This window comes from Vidua chalybeata, chromosome 3 (assembly GCF_026979565.1).
Source record: "Vidua chalybeata isolate OUT-0048 chromosome 3, bVidCha1 merged haplotype, whole genome shotgun sequence".
NCBI classification, from domain to species: domain Eukaryota; kingdom Metazoa; phylum Chordata; class Aves; order Passeriformes; family Viduidae; genus Vidua; species Vidua chalybeata.
The window spans coordinates 80,841,478-80,849,638 of record NC_071532.1 but is presented as its reverse complement, the minus strand read 5'-3'; the positions used below and the strand labels follow the sequence as shown (position 1 = coordinate 80,849,638).

Here is an 8,161-nt window from a genome sequence, read left to right as displayed (position 1 = left end):
TGCTTTTTACTGTGGGCTCTTTCACTCCTTGCATGCTGCTTGGGTTGAGCAACGACAAAGGCTACTTGGTGATTATGGTCTATGTTACTTAAAAAGCACTACAGTGTCTGGAGTACAAAAACTTGTATGAGGATCTTTTAAGATGAGATCTTATGAGAAGCTAATATTAAAAAATTCCCCAAAAATGCCAATTGATGTACATGAAAAACATGAAATACCTTTTGAAACATCCCCTAAGGCAGGAACAGAGTGCTATGCTGTTCTGTCCTTTGCTAACACATACCTTGGAAATGAACACTCTGTATAAACCACCAGTTACAATATTGGTAGATGCATGTAAATGTCACCCAGTTTTTGAGCTGTTCCTGTGGTTAAGTGTTATGATGGAATCATCAGTACTATGTTGAACTTATGTGAATAAAATGGCTCTTGTTGTATTAAAAATGCTATTATAAGTGTAGTTTACCTCTCAGATTTCAAAATAATAGAAAATCTTTCAGGATTCACAATGGTAATAAATTACTAATTTGGGTTTTTAAAAGCATTAATACTAAGCATTCTCTAAAATGCAGTGAATGTAAGAAGTGGATTTTAGATGGTTGCTATTGGATTGCTCAGGTATTAACTGAATCACATTTCTGGTGCCAGTGTATGTTCATACCTGCCCTCTTTTGTTTTGGGTTAGCTGTGATTCTCTACATTACACAGGGAGAGTGATCAGAGTGGGAACTATTCCTGATGAGGAGGAGGGCTGAAGCAGAGACAGAGAATGTGTGCTCCACTGTAGTGTTGGAGCACACACATGAACAGCACATCTCCTTCCTAAGAGCAAACCTGGAATGATAAACTTAAGGTGTTGGTCACATTGTCATTATGTGAAACAGGGTGTGGAATCTCCATTAGTCATCTGTCAGGATGGGGGTAGTTGTCCCATATTTCTAGTGAAAAATGTTTGTTCCCCATAGTGGTCTTGTTCTTGCCCATTTTATTAAAGACTCAGTGTTGCTACTGCAATAGTTCAGTGGTATTTCAGGCATAAGGAGTACCTATGCTAATTGTACTCCACCTTCTGTTTATAGTTTGTTATACAGATGTTAAAATTTTGAAAGTTGAAACCAATGAAGAAAAAAATTTATTGTTCTGCACATTTCATAGTCTAAACAGCTTGAGAGACTGCTAAGATATGGGAACTGAAACACTTTGGCTTTCTCTAGAAGTAGGGGGAAAGAAGTATCAGCCTCTTCAGAGAAAAACCTGTGAAGAAAATCTTTACTCTGCAGAAATGTCTTTTTAAAAAGTTTCCCAAGTACTTGTCTAGATTACAGCTCTTGATTTTTTTTGTCATTATTCTAATGTTACAATTGTCAACTTTTGCTGTTTTGCTTCTCTAGTTTGTGTTGAACCTTGAGAAGTAGTGCTACATTACTGCACAGTAGTGCTACAATAGCTACAGCCATTTTTCTTTTGTAGTGTATGGTTTATCAAACCTTTCTCTTATTCCACAACTGTTGAAGAACCCACAGGAAATATAACTGGCATGAGAGGGAGCTTATGAAAGAGCCCTGGGACTGATGAGAGGCAGTGGGTTATCAGTCATACCTTTTAAATATTTTTTTTCCATTGCAGATGGGCACTTGATTTATACTCCTTCCCCACCTCAATGACATGCTGCAGGATGTCTGTCTACCTTGGTAGCTGCCACTTACCAGTCTTCAATATATTCCAGTTTTTTTTTTTTTCTGCCTTACAGACAACTATCTCCCTTTTCAGGTTCTGCTGAAGTCTTAAAAGCATAAGTGAATTACAGAAATGTTTTGTGATTGGCTTTAAAGGACAAAAAAAATAACAGTCTTAAATGATGGGTAATGGGTAACTGCTAGAAACTTCTTCAAGGTGACAAAATGTCTATCCTGCATTACTGTCACCCTCAAGGCTGCATTTCAGAGCATTGTATATCATGGAGAGAGAAGATGACTGGTAAAGCAGAGAATGTCTCTGTAGAAGTTGTTACTGTACAGTATAATACTATATCAGCTAATAGAGAGATACCACCGCTATGTGAAGTGTACAAAGGTAAATGGGAACACTTCAGTAAGTTCCCTCTTGTAATTATTGTTGGAAAAAATAGGTTTCGGAACTTACAGCTTTTAAATCTAAAACTGTGGTCCAAAAGCTCTGCTCAGCAGCTGGCACTATAAAAGAAACCTAACTGCAGAAGGGTGAGTTCCCTTTTCATTTATGAATGGGTATAGCATGACTCAGTCTCCAGATTCTTCATGAGGGTAAGTGGAGGGGCAGGCACTGACCTCTCCTCTGTGGTGGTGGGAGCTGAGGGAGTAGCAGGAAACTATGCTGGGGAGGTTTAGGTTGAATGTCAGGAAAAGTTTCTTCACCCAGAGGGTGGCTGGGCACTGGAACAGGCTCCCCAGGGAAGTGGTCATAGCACCAAGCCTGACAGAATTAAAGAGTTTGGACAGTGCTCTCAGGCACCTGGTGTGACTCTTGTGTTCTGTGTAGGGCCAGGAGTTAGACTTGATGTTCCTTGTAGGTCCCTTCCACCTCAGGACATTTTTTGATTCCATGACTCTGCCTGAGCTCTGCTCTGTAAGGTTAGTTGGAATTCACACACTAAACAGAGTTTGTTTTGAAGGCTCTGCTCCTGTAGTCAATCTTGTTGTGACAACACCTAGAATCAAGTCCTTGAGAAGTACAAGAAAAGGAGGCTGTTTGCTGGCATAGACCTCTGCTCTAAGGACACTTGACCAAGGAACAAGAAAAATCTATTCAGAAATCCATCACCATGGCACTGGAGGAGTCAAACTCCTACTTCTCATCTAGTCTTGTGGAAGGCACTCTTAAGGTGCTACTGCTGTACATGTAGCTGTGCAGGAGGAAAATAGTAAAATCCCTAACAGCAGAGTGTGTGAGTTATTCTGAAGGTAAGTTGTCAAATTGTCACTACTTTGGTCCGTCCTGTGGATTTCTGTTCTTCCTTTAAGTACCTGATAATGGTTGCATGCTAATTAATTTTAACTAATTTTAACTAATTAATTTTAACTAATTTTAACTAATTAATTTTAACTAATTCTGGGAGTGGTGATAAGTATCCAGTTAAAAATTCAACAGTTAAAGAAACTTGAGTTCTAGCCCAGCTGTGAAGTCTAGCTTGCTTACTGAACTCCTCAGCAAGGATCTCTGGCTAATCCTTGCAGGTGCCAGTTTTGACAACTCCTTGCTTCTGTCTTCCAGGTGTTTACACTTATTGCCTTGCTGCTCACACAAAATGGAGTTCTCAGCAGCAACAAATAAAACAAATGCCACTTTTTATTGTATTGCTGAGGCACATCCTATTTCAGCAAAAGGTAAACTGCTACTGTGGGAGTATTTCCTTCCTTCTTGAGGTATATATCTTTTCCCAACTTGGTTATCTGTCCCACCTGCCTGGAGCACAAGGCTTGTCAGTCTGTCAGGGAGCTGGTACAGTGTGCCCTTGTTTGCTTACTGCTTCACATAAAGTAATTAAGAGATAAATCTTTTAAGATAAAGGCTATAAAGAATGGAGGAGGCACTACAGTGTGATTTACTTGTGGGATATAGAGGTGTACACCTGTATGGACACAGAAGAAGTCTTTATACAGTCTGTCCATACACTTTCATGGGAGTTGCTGAAATGAAACCTGAGATAAAAATCTGACTCCTCACCTCAATTCCTTCTCTTGGCAGGTAGAATATTCACAGCTAAACAATGATGCAATTTGAAGATTCTGGCTCTAATCAGATGAATTGCTAAAATCCAGGCAGATTTTGCAATGAAAGATGTGACTAATTTGATGTGGAATAGTAGTACCACTGTTTTGAACCCTGAATAAACAGAAAGAATAGGTCAGCTTTAAACAATATCTGTCCATTGGTCTTAACCCTTATATGTTGTAAGGCTCTCTGGCTTGTCTCTGTACCCACTTAATGTGTATGTTATGTGGTAAGTGCAGGCAAGCTTTGAATTCCTCTTTGTTACATGCGCTGTGTCTCTGGCTTTTACCCTATTGTATGTCACTGTTAATTGTATTTTTAATTGGCTTTTAAGTAACTATATTTAAGGAAATATGAGTAGGATTTGCACCTGCTTCCTTTGTAGTCTTGAATAGACTAAATCTTAGAGGTCCCAAATGATTGTTAGCCTAACACTGCCAAGTCATGGATAAAATATTATCCATGTGAGTCTTGGCTCTTTACGTTCCTTTCCTTGTCTTGTTTGCTTGGAGTTTGACAGAAAGTTGTTCAGTACCACGGATCTGTACAGTTCTGCTTGTGTTCAGTGACTCATTGGGGCATAAAGCTCTTCTCTGCTATTGCAGAGTGGCATTGTACTTTGAAATACTCTTATCAGGCGTAAAATGTGTGTTTGGATGTTCACGCAATGGGACACTTAGTTCTGTGCAGCAGAAGGCAGTGAAAGTTCCCTTCACAATGGTGGGGAAATGCTGGGTTCTGCAGCAGCTGCTGTGTGGTGGAGGGACTCCTGAGCCATCCAGCAGGAAGCACTGACCAACATTTCAGGAAGGTATCTCAGTAATGAGAAGTTCTGAGTCTTCAGCAGGTCTTGGGTATCTGAGTGAAAGGTGAGTGTCTGCCTAAATCTCTTTCAGTCTGATCTTTGGACTTAGCAGACTTTGGTCCAGCACTGCAAAGGTAAAGACACTTCGTAACTGCAATGATGGATGCTGAGCAATGCAAATGTGAACAAAGCATTGGTTTTTGGGACAGCAGATGAAGCTTCAAACAAACCCTGGCCTTTGGCTTGCTGTTTGCTGTGGGTTAGGGTATGCTGCTGTTGCTGCTCTAGCTTCTCATATGGAAAGAAAAGCCTAGTCACATGCATCAATGAGAAAGTCAAAATTTTCATGTCAAGCTGTGCTCTGTAAGATATTAGACCAAGGAACTACTTGAAACTGATGTGCCAGCAGCAGCTTTTTAGGGCAGTTGACAAAGCTCTCCAGACCCAGGTGGCTTTGACTGCTAGAGTCTAAAGGACTTTGTAAGGGCTGTGTGAGATGTTGTCCTGTGTGATTTTTAAATTAGCCTTAAAAGCACAGAAAGGGAAGGTAGCAAATACGATACTTGTCTTTATGCATGTTGAAGCTTGTAAATTAGACTACCGCATATGCGTTCCATAGTAAATAAAGCCTATGTTGACAGAACACAAAGGAATTCACATGGGAAAAAAGTATCCTAATATACATCCAACACGAGGGGCTGTGGAGTGGTATTTGGGGATGGTTCTTCTGTATTATGCATAATTCTCTGAAAATGTCTGCCCAATCCTTGTACCAAAGGAACCAATTAGAATATTAATTATTGGGAAAGGACAAGAATGCAAGAAAATATTGGTATGCTGCTGTGTAAGCATATTTGGTTTGAATGCTGTCTGCAGAACTTGAAAAGGTTTAATAAAGCTAGAGAATATGGAGAGAACCATGCAGGTGCCCAAGGTGATGGAAATTACTTCCATACAAGACTAAGAGCTGTATGACTCCCTTTAGGAAACTCACTCTGGCTGGCTGCTGGATAGGAGGAATCAGCATTGCGTGGGGCTAGAAGCTGATGAAATGATCAGTCAGATTGTTAGAAAAGGATGAAAGGAAGATGCTAGGGTTTAGAATGCAACATGTAAGTACATCTGAAGTATTGTGGAAGCCAAAGATACTAGTGTATTCAAAAAGAGATTGGGCATATTCAAGGAGTTCAGGATGATCCCTGGCACTGTAAGTAGTAAGATGTAATCTCTGGCTTGGGAATCTCCTATATATATATATGATTCCAAGTGCCTAGGATGTTTTGCCAGAAATGAAATTGCTTACCTTGCTCAAAGGGTTCCTGATAAAAAAGTTCAGCAGACCACACTGCCTTGTGCTGACCCCTGTGACAATAGATTCCTTAATTGGTTAGGTTTCTTTGGGTCCTGGGTAGTTGATTTCCATCTCCCTGCCTGTCAGTGTGGCACCTTTCGCAAGCAGTGTTTGAATGTATTTGCTCCATCAGTGTCAATGGCAGGCATCATGTTTTAGCAGGCACTGTGTACCAGCAACAGCTTGGCCAGCTTGTGCTGCTTTATCTCGCTTCTCACCTGCCTCAAGGAGTCAGGCAGGTTTTGTAGCTTTGCTGTAACTTCCCTGCTGAGATCATAGCTGTGCCTCAAAGGGCACCTGGAAGCTGGGATTGTGGCGGGCTGTTGCCTAGGTGTCAGCTTTGGAGCAGGGCTACAAGAAAGCAAGTAGCTACAATAGGCAACTACAGCGGTGGTAGAAGCTGAGTTCAGATCTGCTTGTCAGAGGTTTGGTCCCACAGATTGAGTTTTAAGTTCTGTATACATGCTGTGGCTTTCTTGACTCTGCTTGTAACCATGTCCTGACCTAATTGGCACTAGGTCCCACTTCACACGCTGCCTGCTGATAACACCAGCAGCAATTCCTGACAGCAGCTTAGGTCGGTGCAGGTCGTGATGTTTCAATAACCACTTTGGCACACTGGTGGGTTTTTGTACATGGGTGGGTCCTGCAAAACTTGTTTAGCTAGCCCTTCTTTTTCAGAGTTCCCTGTGTGCTCAGTCTTCCCACAGCACCTTGCCTCACACTTTGCTATATGCATGTCCTTACACCCTGTTTCAAGGCAATAGCTGGAACCTTTCCAGAGGTGGTTTCATGGGGAAATGCTAGTTCAAGGAGTTCAGTGTTCCTTTCGAATTCTTCTGGGTTTCACTTTAGATAGGGGCCTGGTATCGTTTGGGTAGACTCCTGCCATAATTCTCAACATAAGGCCTCCATGTCCTGGAGTTTAGGTTCTTCCAGGATCTGGAATAATTGCTGAATAATAAGGAGCCCAGAGCATTTGCTGATCACTTTGTGGTGTGTCACTATATTGGAGTATTAAATCTTGTCCATTCAAACTCTGGCCAAGAATCTTTTTGAGTTCAGGGAGATTCTGCTTCATGGAAGATAAGTGAAAAATAAACTTTCCTACATATTGGACATCCTGTTTTTGTTTATGTCTGAAAACCTATATATTTTCAGAAGGGATGTGCAGAAAGACTGGCTGTGTAATGAGTCAATCCATAAACATTGCTAATGCATGAGTTGTACATCCAAAGCTACATCCAAGCACATTTTCCCTAAAAGCTTATTCATTGTGTCTGATTACAGTAAACAGGAGTCACTACAAGTGGAGGCTTACTCATTCTCTTTACTGAAATATTGTATCTTTCTCTCAATTTTGCAATTATAATAGTAACTTGAAGTCTGTATTGACATATGCTATCACAGAGGTTAATTGATTTTCATCTTAAGCATCTCTTAGAACATCATAGCCTAATGAAGAACTTCCCTAAGACAGGCCAAGCATAAAGGAAAAATGAAGATATGAATCCAGGACTAGATGAAACATCTACTTCTAGCTAAAGGAAAACCCTACTGTAGTTCCTGATCTCAATGGATCCAGTTAAAAAAAAACCAAAACACACAAGAAAGCAAAAAAGCTCAACCAGAGAGAGGGAGGTGCTACATCCCACTCTTCTGCCTTGTGAGCTGTTACAAGCCTTTCTTGGGATGGTGTCTGCTCTCCTTTCTCCCAGACTTCCTTCTTCTTGGCTGAGTCAGTCAGAATTTTCTATAGAGCATTTTCCTGATCCACTTGTCTTTGCTCTTCTGCACATCCTGGTTGGTCATATTCAAACAAGATGCATTGAAAATGAAAAAAAACCCAGAAGTCTCACGAGGTGCCTTTTTAGAGGGAAATATTTCTTTTCAGGGAATACTTTTCTAAGTACAATCCCTAGGCAGCATTTTTCCCCTTGGCTTAAGCAGTTATGCTTCATGACTAATAAAAAAATTACTAATGCAGAGCTCTTCTGCTCCCCTTTTTTCACTTCCATGGTTAGCTTACAGTACACAATGAAAGGCTTTGGCACCAGGTACTTAACCTGCTCTATGTATGATTGAGGTTACTGTGACTTTTTTCCTTACCACCTAGACCTGAATGACTGATCCTGAATTGAGAATGATAAAAGTAGAGGTAAGAATAAATTTTATTGGACTATTGGTGGTGTCATTAATTATCTGTAATCCTTAAACTTTGAAGGTGCACCAAGAGCATATTTTCAGCCTACTGG

The 8,161-nt window shown here is 40.6% G+C and overlaps 1 long non-coding RNA gene across 1 annotated transcript; it reads left to right on the top strand.

The window, feature by feature from the left end:
• The first annotated feature begins 2,356 nt into the window (after positions 1-2,356).
• On the top strand, positions 2,357-3,858 carry LOC128786199 (uncharacterized). The gene is made up of 3 exons (XR_008430206.1): positions 2,357-2,939; positions 3,250-3,362; positions 3,724-3,858. It is a non-coding gene; the product is annotated as an uncharacterized LOC128786199 (long non-coding RNA).
• The last annotated feature ends 4,303 nt before the right edge of the window (positions 3,859-8,161 follow it).